At 38.1% G+C, this 18,739-nt stretch overlaps 1 non-coding gene across 1 annotated transcript; it reads left to right on the top strand.

Annotated features, from left to right (window-relative positions):
• The first annotated feature begins 9,400 nt into the window (after positions 1 to 9,400).
• On the top strand, positions 9,401 to 9,507 carry LOC129405213 (U6 spliceosomal RNA). The gene has a single exon (XR_008630396.1). It is a non-coding gene; the product is annotated as a U6 spliceosomal RNA (small nuclear RNA).
• Positions 9,508 to 18,739: the final 9,232 nt, after the last annotated feature.

Here is an 18,739-nt window from a genome sequence, read left to right as displayed (position 1 = left end):
CGCCATATGCAAGGCAAGCATTTTAACCTTTGGGTCCCTGGCTGCATTTTATTAGGGCTAGGAAACTGTCGACAACAGTTTCCATTCATAAATGTCGATTCATCATCCTATTTTCATCATTTAAGCTAACCTCACCACAAGCTGGGTCTTAGTACTTGAAATTAGACTTTTTTTAAAAAGAAGTTAAACTTCTAATAATAATTGGAGGGTATGGACAGTTCTGAGCAAATGGAAGGGGTAGCAACTGAAAATAAAGGTCATTGTTTAAATGGATTACTAGCTGAGGAAAGAAGAAAGCAATACATCCTGGATGGAACCCTACCCTTGAGTGGATCTCCTAGTAATCTGTAGATCTCAACCCTCAGATGAGATTTTGTCTTTGAGTAAATCTCTTGAAGGAGTGGCTATGCCTTTGTTGTTATGATAAAGTTCAACTCCTCCTTTGTATCCCCAACCTTCATGATTACTATATAACTATGCTGTAAGGAGTAACAGGGAAATCACTTTTATCACTTGTTGTCCCGTTGATCTTCAATTTGCTTGAGTGGGTGCCTAGTAACATCTCCATTTGTTCCTGTCGCATGCTAGTGTAGCCCAATGGTATCTGCTCACTCCAGGAACACAAAGAGCCTCAAACCATTTGTTCAGAGTTTCGACAAAGTCTGACCACCTCATAGGTGGGTAGCCACGCAGTCTTTTGATGTCCCATGGAATCCAGTAGGTAAGAGCTCTAGTCCAGCATTTATGTCTAAATCGCATTACATGTCCGGCCCATCTGATTTTCGACGCCTTGGCAAATGAGACAGCATCCCTGATCCTTGATCGCCTACGGAGGTAGGAACTCCGGATTCCTTCTCTCACTTGAGTGAAATGTGATATTCCAAGCATAGCTCTTTCAATTTCTCTTTGGGATACCCAAATAGCATTCCCATCCTGTTTTCATAGGGCCCAGGTCTCTGAGGCGTATGTTAGTGCAGGAAGAACAGTGGAGTCGAAAAGATGTGCCCAGAGCAGGAGTTTCTTCATCCTCTTAACAACTTCTTCGACGTCCTTGAAGGCATTCCACACTGCTCTCTTCCTCCTGTGCAGTTCTGGTGCCAAGTCGTTCCTCATGTTGAGTTCTCGACCCAGGTACAAATAGCTGCTGCATTCGGAGATGTTTGTTTCCTTAAGAGCAAATGGAATGTCAGTGACTAGTCCATTTTTCATGAACATTGTCTTGGTGAGATTCAGCTGCAGTCCAACCTTTCCACACTTGCAGTAAAAGTTGGCCAGCATTCATGCTGCTTGGCTAATGTTTGGTGTCTATGTCGTCAGCAAAGCAGAGGTGGTATAGTTGCTGACCGTCTATCTTCACTCCCATTTCTTCCCATGCCAGTCATCACATGATGTTCTCGATGGTGGCACTGAAGAGTTTCAGTGAAATGGTATCACCCTGCTGAACCCCTCTTTATGTCGATGATCACTTCCTTGTAAAATGGTGAGATCCTGGTGGTGAATCCGTAATACAGCTCTCAGAGGATTGAGTTTGAACACCTTCTTTGGCTAGGGCTACTATGACCACTTCGATCTCAACAGAATCAAAGGCCTTCTTTAAATTGATGAATGTTAGACAGAGCAGCATCTTGAACTCTCTCGAAACTTCAATGAGCTTGGTCACTGTGTGGATATGGTCGATCATGCTGAATCTCTTTTCAGAACCTGGCTTGCTCACATGGTTGTCCTTTGTCTAGTGTTCTGCCTATTCTATTCAGGATGACTAGAGTGAACAACTTGTAGATGACAGACAACAGGCAGATTGGGTGATAGTTAAAGATGTTGTGGATGTCTCCCTTCTTGTACAACAGAACACTTGTAAAACCAGAATGCTGGTTTTCCATTGGGACAGAACCTTGCATTTGGACAAGTAGGTGTGAAGAGCCGAATCAGTGTATTGACGAGTACTGGTGGCAAATTCTTCAGGTGTTTGCATCTAACTTTGTGTGGACTGGGTGCTGTACACGTCTTTACCTATGAAATGGCATGTCAGATTTTAGAAGAGAGAATGTTGGGAATGACATATCCATCCTGGGGAATTTGGTATGTAGGCAGGTGGATGTGGACATCAAGGAGATCCAAGTAGAAGTTGTGACTAATCCTCTCCATTGCCCTTCTGAAAGATGTGATAGATCTATCAAGATATCAAAGGGCAGTCATCTTGGTCTTGTAGTTGGTGAAGGACAGGCAAGTGTTGCAAATACTTTTCCGGACTTCTGCTGCTCTTCTCTCTTTGAGCTCTTCCTTTATCGCTTCTCTTCACAGTTTTGCGAGCTCAGACGTTAACTTGTGATTATCTGAGGGTCATGCCTAACCACGTTGGCGAATGAGTTTCAGAGTTTCCAAGACAGGCGTCTGTTTGTGGCTTTCCCACTTTGGCATTCCTCGAACAGACATGGACGTGCCGAACGAGTTGATCATTTCCTCGTCGATGTTGTCAACCAAGTCATCTTCCACTTTGCCGAGATAGTGCCAAAGAGCTCCCAGTTGGTGGTCATTCTGGGAGTGCTCTTCTTAAACTCAAATTTTGCAGAACTTTCTCCCCACTAAGTGAAGTAGAATTTTGCACGAAGGAGATGGTGGTCCGATCCCATTTGGAATTTTGGGACAACAGCGACACCGGTCAGGCAAAATCGTTGATTGAATATGATATGCTTTATTTCATTGTGAGGAATGTAGATGATCTCTGTATGACTGAAATGCAAACATGAAAGTTCATAAGTTTGTAACTACGTACAGTGATTCACTAATAAAAAAAATTTAAAGAATAAATATTAGCATCATATAATAACATCATCAGGGCTGGAGAGATAGTACAGCATGTAGGACACTTGCCACTCATGCGACCATTTGTTCAATAATAAAGAGATTATTATTCATACGAATGTAAAGATATTTTAGTACTATTTATAATAACATGTTTTCTTCACTGTCCCAGAAATGTGGAAGATGTGGAGGGCAAGTTTCTCTCAAGTGGTGCTCAGGGGAAAATTCTCCATCCAAACGTCAGAGGTTTAGTGCAAGATCCTGATACTGGTGAGTCCCTGAAATTAGCCAAAGTTTACGTGGTCTCAACCATGACACTCAGGGCTATATGTGCAATCTCCAAACCTCTATTCCAGAAATTTTGATTTGATATGTCTGGAATGGGGTCCAGGAAGCTGAGTTTAAATACACGTCTTGGGTAATTCTCTTGCAGGGTGTGCTCAAAGTTCATATGGAGAAACAGAGAACTAAGGGAAAAATTGATAACAATGAAAGTCCATTTCATATTTTAAATTTATAAAAATATGATTGTTTCTTAAAATTTCCCATTTTCTCTCTGCATATTTTTTACAGCTTAGAAAATGATGCCCATATATATATGTATGGGTGTATAGATCCATACATATGTATATATATACATGCATACATGTATGTGTATGTACATGTATTTACACATGTAAATACATATATGCATTTATGTATATGTATTCAGGTATGTACACATATATGTGTGCATATATACCTATATGCGTGTATATCTGCACATATATGTACATATACATGTGTGTAGTTATACATACATGTATATGTATAGAGATATATATGAGCATCATGTTCCCATATATAAATACACTACCTTTTTTCTCTTATTAATTGTAAGCTTGCTGAATCTTCTGTTTTATTTAAAAACATATTTTAAGGAAACAAAACACAAAAAATTGGAGATAAGATAAATCGAGATTTGTATTTTTCACAAAAGTATTCATGTCCAATAGAAAGTACTTTGGAATTCTTTAAATAGTGAGTTTTCAGACATCTCAGTATGTTTTCACTGAGCAGAACTTACTACAGAGTGTCTGTTGGGACAGACATAATTAAAGCTGTAGTGACAAGGTCATAACCAATTAAAAATAAATCAGAACTGAAAATAAAGTAGCCCTGAAATTATAATGCAAATGCAATGTAAATATATGCATTCATTCTTTTTATTAGCTAGTATTTATTAAGCCCCACTACTTGCTACGAGATCATGCTTCAATTTATTTTTAAAAATATATCTAGAGTCTGAGAGATAGCTTAAGTGGTAGCGCACATGCCTTGCATGCACAAGGCCCCTACTTTAATATCTGGTACTGCAGAACCCTCCAATTACTGCCTGACAGTTCCATGGTGGGTCCCTGGTTGTGGCTTCTATTAAAACAAATAGCATTAAATTAAAAACACAGCTATCATATAGAGTAAAGCAAATCGACATATGATAACAGATTTATGAATTTATGAGTAAAACAATGGTACTGAAATCAAATCACCTAAAATCATCACTGAACCCTTCACAAATTATTCCCTAAACTTTTCACAAGCTTTCATAGTCTTATTTTTAATATCCAAAGCGCATAGCCCATGTCATGACTTTATATCATTTATTTTGGGCTTGACCAAATTTAGCTTTAAAATAAGCTGGTATAAAATAAATCTCAGAAGAGAGCCACCAGCTGCAGAGATGCCTTTAGACCCCAAAGTCATCAGACAGTTAAAAACTTAGCACTAGCTGTAACATTCTAGCTAAAATTTCAGAATTCCTGGAGCATGCCCTTGTGCAAAATATCATTATTTTAGCCACTGATGTACCAGGAGTAGCACACCACATTTTATGGGGTGTAAAATAGAAGGCAACCGATCTCAATTTTTAAAAAATACACATTAGCACACAAGGCTCAACCTGTAACAACATGTTAGTAACCTCTTATATGAAGCTTAATGTCTCTAGGGTGAGATACAACAATCTTCATACACTGTCCTTTCAGGAAACATTTTGGAATCATTTTTAGTGGATTATTCATGACAAGTGATGCAAAATAAAATATTTAGGATCTGCCTTTGGGACAGGCTTGGTTGATGGTCGGAACATTTTAAACAATGGTGGTGAGAAGGTATAATGGTGGTGAGATTGGTGTTGGAACATTGAATGTAATAAATTATTGTGAACAAATCTGTAAAAATTAAAAGTAAATTAAATAAGCTGGTGTAGAGGCCAGAGAGAGAGAGAGATTGAGAGAGAGAGAGAGAGAGAGAGAGAGAATAACGGCGAAAGGCACTTCTATATGCTGCTGACCCCATTTTGACCTCCAACAACTTAAGTTTCTTTGAGCATCTCAGGGTGCAGCCCGAGAGGCCCCTGAGAACTGCTGGGGTAGCCTGGATAATACCAGGTGTCACAGGGCCCAAAAAGCCAAAAGCTTTCTTGAACCCTTGCACAAATGGCCCAGTTGGCCAAATATCACCAGTAGGGTGCCAATCCCCCTACTAAACACTGCTGGGTCCCTTCCCCCATTAACATGCTAATTTAATGAAATAGAATGTTGTTAAGGAACAGATTGCAAATTGTTGACAATTTTCAATATTCCTCAACCACAGCAAACATAAAGGAGGCATATTTACCCATAATAAACGCATTGGAATATATTTAAAACAAAATAAACATTCTTTCTTAAGACAATGCTGGGAGACATTTGGGGAGAAACAATCATTCAACTCATAGATTTTTAATGGTTAGACACACAAGTACCTACCACTACATGTATGACCTTAAGAAGTCATAGAAATTCTCTGAGGTACAATTTCTTCCTGAACTAAATAGAAATAGTAACAATTCAAGGCAGAATATTTGTGTCTAAGTATTCTTGGAGAAAATGTGTATATAACACGAAGAGAATCTGGCAAGAATAAGTGATCAATAAATAGAAGATGGACAATGACATAATGAGGAGGTTGCTACAGCTAAATTGGTCTCAGATTGTTTCCTGTGGATATATTTTATCACCTCTATTAGACAATAAATTACTTGAGAGCAGAAATGCCAGGTTGTTTTTTGTTTGTTTTTTTTAATAAATCCATAGTTACTTTTTTTTTAAACCATGCAATTTGGCATGATCGTAAGTAAATAATACCTACCTTATGCAAAGCTATTTAATTAAAGTAGAAATAACCATATCAATTACCAGGAGCATAATTTTTTTCTCATAGTAAAAGTGTGAGGCAGAGCTGGGGAAATAGCTCAAAGTCTTGAGCACACGCCTGGCAAAGCCTTGAGTTTAACTACCTCATGGTACGGGCCTCTGAACCCACCAAGTAAGACCCTCATAAAAAGTAAAATAATAAAATAAAAGTGCAAGGCATATCTTTTCTAGGAAGACAACTTCAACAGATCACACTAAACATTTCAAGTGTAATAATAAAATAGCAAATTGCATTTTGGAGCCTGTGTCATGCTGTTCAAAGCACTTTCCATGCTTTAGTTCCTGTAATCTTCTCAAAAACCATGTAAGGGGGGTATCATTATTATTGCAGTTATTTGAGGAAAAGGGATTTGGGAATAACAGAGGTTAAGGACTACGTAAGGCCACCTTGGCACAAGGTTGCAAAAGCCGATTCAAAAACCTTCTTTACTGCTCTCTCTTTGCTTAGCTACTACTGCTCTAAACCTTATCTCCTGTAGATTAACAACAACAAAAAAGCAGGTTGAGGGGAGAAGGATGTTTTGTCTGTGGAAGAGGAAAAGAAAAGATTTATATCAAATGGAGTTCATTGTTTAGTCCTATACTCAACTACTTTGTTGTTTTTTTTAAAAAAAAAAAATCTCAGGATAGTGAAAGGACTGTGAGAGTTTTGCTTTTTTCTCCAAGGACTGAATTCATTCAGAAAAATATCTTAATTAATACTCAATGCAATTCAGGGAAGATGCTTATACATCTATGTCTCACTGTAGAAGAAAGCACTTTGTTACATTTGCAACTACTTGAAAATGAATGGTGTCAAATCTAACAACTAGCTCCAAACTTTTGTGAATTCCCTTGCCCCTATCAACATAAACATTCCAGTCTGCCATACAAAATGTGAGCAGGGACTGCTAATTGTTGGTTGTTATTGTCTTAAAATTTTCCTGCAGTTTTTATATAAAAAAAGACTGTAATTTCTCTCTAATGAGAATCTCTAATTCCAATTTTTGTGACATCTTGAAATGATTTCAAAGAGAATGCTATTTACCTATAAATTGTCTTTATATCAATCTTCATAAGGGACAGCAAACATTTTTAATGATTAGGTAGTAAGTATTTCAGTCTCTGCATAGCGGTCTCTGTCACCACTACTTAATTGCCTTTGTAGCGTGAAAATGTTCATAGAAAACATGTAAGTGAAAAAGTGTGGCTGTATTGGAGCAACAGGCTGAATTTTTACCAGCATCCTCATCCTTGATTTAAAGCAATCCACAATTTTTCATATGACAAGTTATTCTTGAATTGTTGTCATTTGCACATACATTAGTTATACCAACATAGGTAATCTTATTCAATTCTTCCAGCCAATTTTAGCTGTGATGAAAGGAAAGAGAGAAAAAGGGAGACAGAGACAGAGACAGAGAGAGACGGGGGCAAGTTCAAACAGAGCAAGTGTACAAGGATTTAAACACATAGGAGAGAAGTTAAAGAGCAAAATCTCAAACCCACAGGGTTGACAAGCTTTTGCACTCTGCTCAATCTTACTCTGTGTGAACAAAAGGCCAGAACTCCCACAGCAATTAAAATGAAAAAGATCCAAATGTTTTTCATATCAACGAGCTGAAACTAGAGATAATTGGTTCCAATAACAAAAATTTGGAGGGAATGAAAGACTGAATTATTGACCACAATACTTCGAGAATACAGAGGATTAAGCATGTCTTTGACATTTTATTAAAAGAATTTTTAAAAAGGGATGAAAGATAATGCCACTCTGATACGTTAAAACAGTAAGGGCATAATTAATAGACTGTGTTCAAAGTTCCTTTTCATCAATGTTATACATGTTCTGTGTCTTAACTATATAAAATTAAATTCTACCTTATATGTGTTATAAACAAGACATTTGGACTTCTTACATTACTATGATATATTGGAGTAGGATGTATGTTTGACTTATTTGCTATAGTAAATTATATTTCTTATTTATTATATATGATAGGTGTTATTGTGTTTAATGTATTCATAAAGTCTACATAAAGTCTAAACTCATTACAGCTTAAATCATTTTTTAAGAAAGTAACCTGGAATTAAGAAAGATCATGATCACGATCACGAAATTCTGTTAATCATAGATTTCTCGAGCGGACTCAGTAACCTCTCAATTCGTCCTTTCCCTGAGATCTTAGAAATCTCTCTCGACTCTGCCCTTCCAATGATATTCCACTGGAGGCTCCTTCAGGGTCAGGGGAATGAGATCCAGCTTGTTACTAGATTTAGCATATGAATACACCATGGGAAGCTTGCAAGGCTGTCCCATGTGGGCAGGAAACTCAGAAGCTTGCCAGTTTCTCCCAGAGGGAGAAGTAGGCAAAGCGGCTGCATGCTTCTGAGAGCTTACTTTTACATCTCTGGATGTTGGCTGTTGATGGAATTGCACACACCCGGGTTCCTCTGCCGGTACCTTCATGCAAGAGGCCTGTCCGAACGTGTGGAGAGGGGCCTCGAGCATGGCTGTGGCTAGGTTCCAGTGGTCTTTGGCCACCGGGAGCTCTGCTCGGGGTGGGGAGGGAAGCTGGAGCCCATCCCCTCCGAGGGGCCCTGGGGTAGACAGCCAGGCTTTCAGGCAAGAGACTCTGCCTAAGAAAGATATCTTGCATTTTTCAAGTGTAAAGATGGTGATTGTAACAGATTTTAAAGCAATATAAAGCAATATAGAGGGGTCTAGGAAATTAATCAAATGCTATAGTACCTGCATTACAAGGTTGTAGCCATGAGTGCAACCCTCAGTAGAAGCTGAGCTGTGGAAAGTTTGTGAATCTGATGACTGCTGTTTGGGCTGCTTCTGGATGCATGGAAACTAGGTGTACATGAGCAATTGAAAAACTGCACAAGTACCACAGCCAAGAAGTGAAAATCCTCTGCAAGCTCATATGTCATCACGGCAATGAGAGCAATACAATCCCCAGCAAGCATTATGGCCACACTGCTAGTTTTCCCCCATCAAGCACCACAGCCAAGTGTTTGTGTGATCTTCAGTCATCCACACAACAGCAGTTACAGAGGGAAAGGAAGGGAGAAAAGTAAGTTCAGAGAACAACATGCAAATTTATCTTTTCTTATTACTGCACTAATTTCTCTTATTCTTATACTCACTGATCTCTATTGAGATTATCTGGAATTTTAATTATGTTTTTTTTTTTGTTTTGGGGGCCACACCCAGCAGTTGTCAGGGTTTACTCCTGCTCTGAGCTAGGAATCACTGTTGGCAGTCTCAGAGCATGCTGATAGGGAACCCTATTGGCTAGGTACAAGGAAAGTACCCTACCACTGTATTGCCAGTCCAGCCCCTGGCATTTTTATCTTGAAAGATATCTACTTGAGTGCTCACTTCGGCAGCACATATACTAAAATTGGAACGATACAGAGAAGATTAGCATGGCCCCTGCGCAAGGATGACTCGCAAATTCGTGAAGCATTCCATATTTTTAAATAACAGAGTAGGAGACTAACACCCACGAATAGTAGAAATAAGTACCAGGAGGCTGGCTCCATGGCTTGGAAGCTGATCTCACATGCTGGGGGAAATGGCAGCTCTGATAGAGAAGGAAACACCAAGTAAAATGTGGTCGGAAATCCCGCGTGGGAAGGGAGATGCGTGCTGAAAGTAGACTAGAGACTGAACACGATGGCCACTCAACACCCCTACTGCAAACCATAAAACCCAAAAGGAGAGAGAGAACAAAAGGGAATACCCTGCCACATAGGCAGGGTGGCGTAGGGGGGCATGGGATTGGGGGGGGGGTTATTATTGGTGTAGAATGGACACTGGTGGAGGGATGGGTTCTCAAACATTGTGTGAGGGAAACACAAGCACGAAAATGTGTAAATCTGTAACTGTACCCTCATGTTGATTCACTAAAAATTAAATAAATTTTAAAAAAGAAAGATATCTACTTGAAAATCTAGTGACTTTTTGATTCTTCGGTGGGCAATATACAATATCCTAGAAATTCCACATAAACGGAGGGCAAGTTTTGCCTTACTTTTTGTTCATAAAAAAAAAATTCAAGGCCTTTGTAAAGAGAAAATTTCTGTTTTGTATCTGATAGTAACTAGTAACCATTGAGTTTGCTTTGAAGTAATACAAACTTTTCAGAAAAGTGAATTCACCATGTTTTTATTATTCTTTCTATACACCAACAAATGTCTGTTTCTGTTTCTTAGGCCAAATCCATTTTGTACCTTGACTCTGGTGGTGACAGAGGCTATTGAGTACACAATCCACAGTGGGAGTGGTAGGCTATAGACTCAGGAAAGCCAATGGCACAATTTCCATTCAAAGTTTGTTGACAGGTTTGAACTACAGGACTACTGGAGAGCTGGTCTTCCATGTTCAGTCCTAATTGGAGAGACCATCCATTTGTAATGATCCACATTACAGCGAGCAATCTGCTCAATTCACAAATTATTTTATTTTTAAATTTCAGCCAAAAATGCTATTCAAGCTAATACATAAAATTAACTGCATCATCATGGATATGAAAAATAATGGTAGGAGTATGATAGATATAAAATCTGTTAAAATATCTGAGAGCTGAAATCCAGCTGAATAACCTTCAGCATGGTATCTAATCTCTCAAAAACTTAGTTTTGTCCCTAATATCTATTTCAGAGAATGACTATGAAGATTAAGTGACAATAAGTAAAATAACATTCAAAATAGTTATTTGTTATTCTTTGCTATCAACGGGATTTTCTAAATACAATTTAGCATTGTTAACATTAGAATTGGGCTGGAGCACAGCAGTAGGGCATTCACCTTTCACAGGGCCAACCCATGTTCCATTCCTCCACCCCTCTCTGAGAGCCCGGAAAGCTACCAAGAGTATTGCGCCAGTGAGGCAGAGGCTGGCAAGCTACCTGTGGCATAGTCGATATGCCAAAAACAGTAACAACAAGTCACACAATGAGAGATGTTACTGATGCCCGCTGGAACAAATCGATGAGCAATGGGATGACAGTGACAGTGAACATTAGAATTATTGAAGGAATCCCAATTGGAGGAAAAGATCATACTATCCAATGAGTAAGGCACATTCAGTACCAGAATTGACTGACTCATATAATATTAAGATAGATGGCGATGCCTTGTAAGAAGGAGCAAAGAAGAGTAAAGTGGTGAAACACTTTTTTATAGAGTATAAATATGGATTTACATATGCAGACATAGCATAACACATCTAAGACACTGCACTCAGCCCTTCCTTAACAAAATCGAATGGGTTAAGGGGTGAGCAAGCAAAATGACAGTAAGGAGAACATCATTATTATATGTGAACTATGTTCAGAGTTCAGAATCTTCTATCTAGAAAGGTGAATATCTTGGTGAACAATGTGATCAAAGTTTATAAAATCAAAAAATTTAAAGATAAGATAAACTCGGATTTCTCCAATAAATGCAAAATTGTATGGGTCCTCAAAACTATGAAAAAACAATTTAAGGACAATTTATGGTACACTCATCTCTTACTTGACCAACAATTTTTTCTGTCTTATTATCATTAATAGTCTCAGAATACAACCACTTTTCACCTCCATCATTAATATTCTTGTCTTAGCCACCATTATCTCCTATCTGGGTTAGTTCAATAGCTATCCAGTTCATCATTCCACAAAGAGTTCTCTGAATATGGAAAGTGAATTATTTCAAATAAGGTTTTTTCTTTTGGCAAAATCTTCCGAAAACATCCTCTCTCAGAATACAAACCAAAGTCCTTAAGTTGGCCATAAAGATGCTATACAACCAGGCCCTGATTAGCTCTACTTTCTTGACTGCATGGTAGTTACCTTCTTCCTGAACAAGACCAGGATTATTCTTTCACCAAGGCACTTGTACTTTCTCTTCCATCAATCTGAAATATTCTTTACCCAGAGATTACCTAGTTTACTCCTTAGCTCTTCTAGGGAGTTTATTCAAAAGCAATGACTTAGCACCCAGTGCAAATCATAAACTCCTTCTCCTCATACTCCAAATAACTCATTCTCAGCTTTATTTTCCTAAGAGCTCCACTTTATCTCCATTTATTTCAATGTTTTTATTATGAAGGTATTTCTTTTGGACTCTAAGCCTAAAGCATAAGAATTTTTAATCTATTCTCTTCACTGCTGGATCCTGAGTGCCTGGAGCAATGTGCTTGACCCAGAGTAGATGCTTAATAAATATTTATAAAATAAATTAATGACTATCTTCTGGTAAAAATATATACATATTATATGCATATCACCATACTTTTATTAGAATATAGTCATGTACACACACACATACAAATACACACAGTAAAAGTATTCGAGAATTCCTGGATAAATAATCCTCAAAGAGTTTTACTTCCACATCATTTCAAGGATCATGTCATGTAAAGACAACCATGGCCTCCCAGGAAATACCTCTTTGCACCACTCTAAGATACAAAACACAAAACTGAATAGGTCACTTCACCGATTCAGTACAGCAAGTTCTATGTTCTACTCTGACATCTAATATTACTAGTGTTATTCATCAATTCTGCTTCTGCCCCACTTTTTTCCTACATTTTGAAAGGTGGCATTTAAAATGATAGGTTCCTTTTTATCTCTTCTCCTCCCTCTCCCAAAAGTAATCACGGGATAAGGACAAAATCGTCTGAAAACAAGCACCATGGTCCATGTTCAAATAACAAAGTGAGGGATGTCAGAAGATTTCAGATTTTTCTGCATCATGCCTAATTTTTGCATTGAAAAAAATATTTTATAATCCAATTCCTTTCCTTTTAGAATGACTGCTTCCTGTGTAAATAGTGCTTAGATAAATGATGCCCTGTCCAACGTATTTGTTCCCCCCACAGTTGTTAACAGTTCTCAGCACAGTTGCTGCCTCAATCAGTGTGAGGGGCTTTCTTTCCCCACCTCCCAGGGTTCTCATACCCTACTTCCATCTCCTTTCACAGGGCCTTCATTACAGAGAGAAATTTGGCCAACAGGTGCTTCTTGTGGCTGGAAATGCCATCCTGAAATTCAAGGAAGAGATAATCTTCTGTGTGTATTAGTGGTGTTGGGAATTTAATTGCATGCATGATTTGGAAAGCCTATAATCTGCTGATGTATTTCTTAACGCAGATGTTTGCTCTCGTTCTAGAAAAATCTAGCTAAACCTCAGAAAACTAGAATCTCATAACTTTAAATTCATCCTTAGAGGTCTAGTTTCCATTGTAACAAAGAGAAACTCTTTCAAAAGCCCACCGAACGTGATGAGTTGAAATGGAAATAAAATGAGACTAGAGAATATTCAGGGAGATATTCGTTAGCTTCCTTAACCAAGTACATTCCTCCACTGACATAAATCATCAAGCGAAAGCATTCCCATTCAAAATTTATATCACCTTTCTCTTCCTCTTGTTCATTTTCATGTCAGTTCCATAGGCGGGGATTAGTGGGTCTCACTTTATCGCCTACTTCAAATCTTAGCTCAGGGACAGTACTTCAAGACACATGTAAAACCAGCCTCTTGCCGTAGGGAAAGAACAACAGCAAACTGACACTCAGCTCATTGATCTTAGAAGAAATTACAGAGGATTGCGGGGAAATTTACTCCTGACAAGCAGAATGATTTTTAAGGCCTCCAATGATGCAAAATTCTTTCTGTGGCACACATTAGTGATAATCAGGGACCGTTGCCATGGTTCAGTAGAAATCAGTACTGAACTTCACAGAACTCTTTCAACCTTTCTTCTCTCGCTGTGTAAATGTGAAAGTAACAATAAATCTTGTTGACAATTACTTCCACATCTATTGGCAGGAAGTCAGCAGCAGTTTGAAAAGTATTGTGAGCAGTATGTGCAATGGAGCTAACACCCATTAACTATCTCCCTAGTTTCTCCTGTGACTTACAGAACATGTTATTTTTCCCCGGTGAGCAACGCTTCCAAATGTTGAATTAGTAATATTAGCACCAAATACTACTAATTTGTCAGCTAAGCTGTGTTTTTCCGTAGAGCTTGTAGTGGGGTCCGATTACTCTTTTGCAACAGAGCTGAGCAAAGATGAAAATCGGAAGACGTTTTATTTATGTAATTTTGCCAGGCTTTATAGAAAACACTATTAAAACAGTTACAGAGGTGGCTTCGTTAAAGTTCCAAACATTTATGCAGATGACAAATAGAACCCTGATATTTCAACGGGAGCTTCCAGTGGAGGTGGCATTAAAGCAGCACAGTGATTATTTTTGAGTTTTACGAACTAAATTTGAGTTTTCATGCATTCGGGCATTTTAAAATGTGGGAACACTATCCTGAGTCTAGCGTGAGACATAAGTCGTTCTCTCTTTCAAGCTCCCTCTGAATTTTCCAGAAAGTGCTAGGGCCGAGGATGATAGGGAAGGAGAAAAGTTGCCTAAAATCCCAACTGTGTCCATGTGACGCTGCTGCCTGGCACAGGAGGCCAAGGCAGGGCACTTGCTCCCAGCTGCAGTGTCAGCTGCTCTGCAGAAGGACTGGAATGTGCCGTAGCTTGCTTCATTCTATCAGCACAAATGCTGCCAAAGTTTCAGATTCAAAGAGGAATTCAACGTCACTTTTGAGGCTTGAGTGGTTCATCAAACCCTGAATGAACGATTTGAGGCTCTTCCTGTTCCTGGAGCAAGCAGATACCATTGGGCTACACCAGCACGTGGAAGGGACAAATGGAAATGTTACTGGAGCCCACTTGAGCGAATTGAAGATCAGCGGGATGACAAGAGATACAAGTGAGTGGTTCATCAAAATACAATTCAAAACTGCATTTTGAACTTCATATAATTGCAAGATCCCACATTAGTTAGGCAATAATTTACCCACTGTTCTCTGCTCACTTCCACAGTTCCCAAAGATCTTGGAATGCTAAAAGAATTGCATTTCCCCTGCCTCCTGTCCCACCACAATATCCCCATCCCCATACAGAGCCACCAAAAGAACAGGTGCCTAGGAGATTCAGGTATTGTCGGAAGCCCTAAGTTTCTTTTCCAAGTTTTTCATGCTCTTTCACATGTTGGTTTTCTATACATGATATGTGTATGGGAAAAACTCCTTACCTACAAGGTAAATATTGGTCAACCAATTTATTTCCCTTAACCTATTCCTTATGCTAGTGGAAAACAGCCAAATTTTAGTTGGTCGTATAATTTATTGCCAAATCAAGACACCTTGAGGACTGTATTAACGATATGCCAGGATGCATTAAACCTTACTTCCAAGGCAAACCAGAAGGTGTGCCCTGCCCACTTGGTTCAAAATAATGCTTAGACCTGGGCAAGATGATGTAAATATTCTTGTCAGTGGGTGGTTGGGCATAGCAAAGAAGCTGAACTTCTGCTCTTCAGCAAGGGACTGAGAATAGAAATAGAGTGATGTAAATTTATTCATTCTCCAATTACTTATTCTCATCCAGAACTTGGCATATTACTGGACTTGTTAGCGCTATGCAAGCCATTGCTGATTTTAAAATTCCCATCTCATGAGTATCCTCTCAGGACATCACTACTTCTTTGGGCCTTCCAACTCTGCTACTTGGTCACAGTGTAAATGTTCTCTAGCTTTGGGGACAGATATTTATAACACATTTGAGAAGTAAAAGGTGAAAATTGGGGCTGGAGCGATAGCACAGCAGGGAGGGCATTTGCCTTACACGTGGCCAATCCAGGTTCTATTCCCAGCATCCCATATGGTCCCCTGAGCACCGGCAGGAGTAATTCCTGAGTACAGAGCCAGGAGGAACCCCTGTGCATTGCCAAGTGTGACCCAAAAAGCAAAAAAAAAAAAAAAAGAGAGAGAAAATTTATTCTATAAATTTTGATAGGAAGAAAATACAAAAATGCTATAAATATAGTCATTTTATCAATATCACGCTTTTTATTCTTCTGAATGTAACTTTAGGTGGTAATTTAACCTCTGTAAGTTTCAGTTTTCAATTCTGGAGAATGCTAATATAAAATAACATTGTACGATTCTTGGAAAAATTAGAGGAGAGAGTTTTATATGTTTTGTTGTTTAACAGAAGACCTAGTACTCAGAAATCAGTTGTAAATATTAGTGGCATCAAATCATAATGCTATTATCTCTGAAATTCACCTATAAAGTTGAACGTCCTGTGTTATGTAGCCCTGGATTTCTATTATCCAGGATTATCGGTCGTCCAGTACTTTCCGATACAGAATGCAGTTTTAAGATAGTAGTTTACAACAAACAAAGGCTGTCTTGTTAAAGGGCAATTTTTGCCCTTTGCTTTTTTTACTGTTCTACAACAGGCTAACTGATCAACTCTAAAGACAAATCAGTTTCTTGAAAACTGCTTATAGACTCGTGTCTTGGCAGCAGCTTCCCTTTGCTTTTTAATTTCCAACATGCATGCAAATATTCGTGTGAGTTCTTACTGTATTTTCCTATACAATATTTCTTTGTGTTATTCCTGAGGAAGTGCCTTAAGCATTTTAGATGATCCATCAGACTGGCCGCAGAGGGGTATGGGAACAAGCCCTGTAGGGGTTCTCTATTCAGAAGTGAAAGGGGAGTGAGCTAACTATAAAAAATGGAATGCAATTTTGCATGGTATGAGGTTTCAAATGGCCATTCAGTTGTTTCCCAGATGCCGGGAAGCCAGAGAACTGATAGATATTCTTTCAGCTGACAGTTCTTCACACCTTGTAATGCCCTCAGCAAAACTGTTTATAAGTGGTGACAACATCTACAGACAGTTTGTTCATTGTTCTACCACCTTACCTTTAAAAAAGTGATATGTCCAAACATAAAATTGAAATAGCAGTTCTTTCTTACATGAGTTAAGCCCCAAGTGGTGAAAATTAAGACAGTGAGGGGAAGTGTGTGAAGGTTCTGGAACAACTATCCCAGTCCCAAGAAGATCAAAAAAACCTACTCTTCTTTGCTTTTTCACTTTTGCCAGTAAAATGCATAAAATAGCATTAATTTATATGACTTATGTTAATGAATTTTCCTAAAAAAAAGTAAAAAATAGTATATAGGGAAATTTTTCAAAAGACATATAAGACATTTATTCCCCTGTCAGTCTCATACCAAATCTCAAGAGCCTGAATGACTCTGCTAGAGAAAAGCATTTTTCAAGGAAAAATACCTCAGAACATCCAAAGGAAAGATGAGTTGCTGAAGCTCACATTGAAGTGTGAAGTTAAATTCAAACAGAAAAGAAATCCATGTCTTTGTGTCAGATCTGTTTCAGAAAAACTACGGGCATAGCTGAACTCTGAAAGGCTTATTAGCTCACACAGGCCTAATATTGAATTGGTCTGACAGGGCCTTATGTCAGAGGGTACTGGCCTAGGTTTTAGACTATGTGCAACATAGTCAACTGGGAATATATATTCAACAAATAGGACTACTTTGTTATAATTTAAAATATATGATTGTGAATGTAGAGCAGGATTTAATATCTACTTTGTTTTTGTCTTTGTTTTCAATAAAGTCTTCATAAAAAGGAAGCCATATCTGTAAATAATAATTCTGGCAACATATCTTGACAGGCGATATTATACTGAAATATTACCTACTTCTTACAATCACATATGAGTATATATATATGATATATGTATGTATGTATATATACACATCACAGATATATGCATATATATACATACACATATATATGTACATATATATGTACTTATATATATGTCTGTCTCTTTCTGAATGAATCAGAGTTTTTGAAGACACTAAAGATGAATAAAGTTTTTTACAAACAAAAACAAGGAAGTGGTGGTTGGGAAACAAATGCAGTCATAATTTTATCCAATATTTTGAGATCCAACTGTGTATGTAGTAAGAAGTTAAGGACTCTGTGGGACTCTCCACAGAATCTCAGTGATTAATAATATATTTATATTTTAGAAGAGGAAGCTGTGGTAGAGAGAAGTCGAGAATTCATATAAGATCACACTGCTATATATAAGGAGAGGAACTATTGGGGCACTCACAGAGGTTATCATGTATGGCTTGCCAGAGACTGATATGATTCAAGACATAATGTTTGAGGTTAAACAGGAGAGGAAAAACATGAGTCATCCAGGAAAATAGAGAATTGAATGCATTAGAAACATACTCAATAGCAGTAAAAAGCCCACTTGATACTCCTGGTTATTTATTTAAATTGAAACCATTTTTTCTGATGTGGTTTTTACCTCTAATCTTATTTTTCTGTGTGAGTACATACGTAATGTAGGTAAATAGTAGGATAGAAAAGATTATTTTCTTAAGTAAATATAGCAAAGCAGAGTAGGGTAGAGGTTAGATTCTTTGCAAAATGTGCTTAGAATAGTTGATAGATTTAGGAATTAAAACAATGTAAATAAGCTGGTGAGGACATTGGGCTAATGTGGAATTTTAAAGTGATTGTCTTGATAGATCACAGGTCATTAAGCTGCCGGAATATTTTTGGTGAGGGATGGAGAGAGAGACTTGGAAAGGTAGGACAAAGTAATAAAATAATTTTAGACATAAAATTTTAATTACAGAGAAACATCATAATGGTCAGGTCTAGTTTTTTATAGTGCTACCTTAAAGGGAAAGGCAAATATAAGAAAAGTAAATATAGGGGGCTGGAGCGATAGCACAGCCGGTAGGGTGTTTACCTTGCACATGGCCGACCCGGGTTCAATTCCTAGCATTCCACATGGTCCCCCGAGC

The sequence above is a fragment of the Sorex araneus genome, chromosome 5 (genome assembly GCF_027595985.1).
Source record: "Sorex araneus isolate mSorAra2 chromosome 5, mSorAra2.pri, whole genome shotgun sequence".
Taxonomy (NCBI): domain Eukaryota; kingdom Metazoa; phylum Chordata; class Mammalia; order Eulipotyphla; family Soricidae; genus Sorex; species Sorex araneus.
Note: the sequence above shows the minus strand (reverse complement) of the source record. Positions and strands in the feature narration are given on the sequence as shown.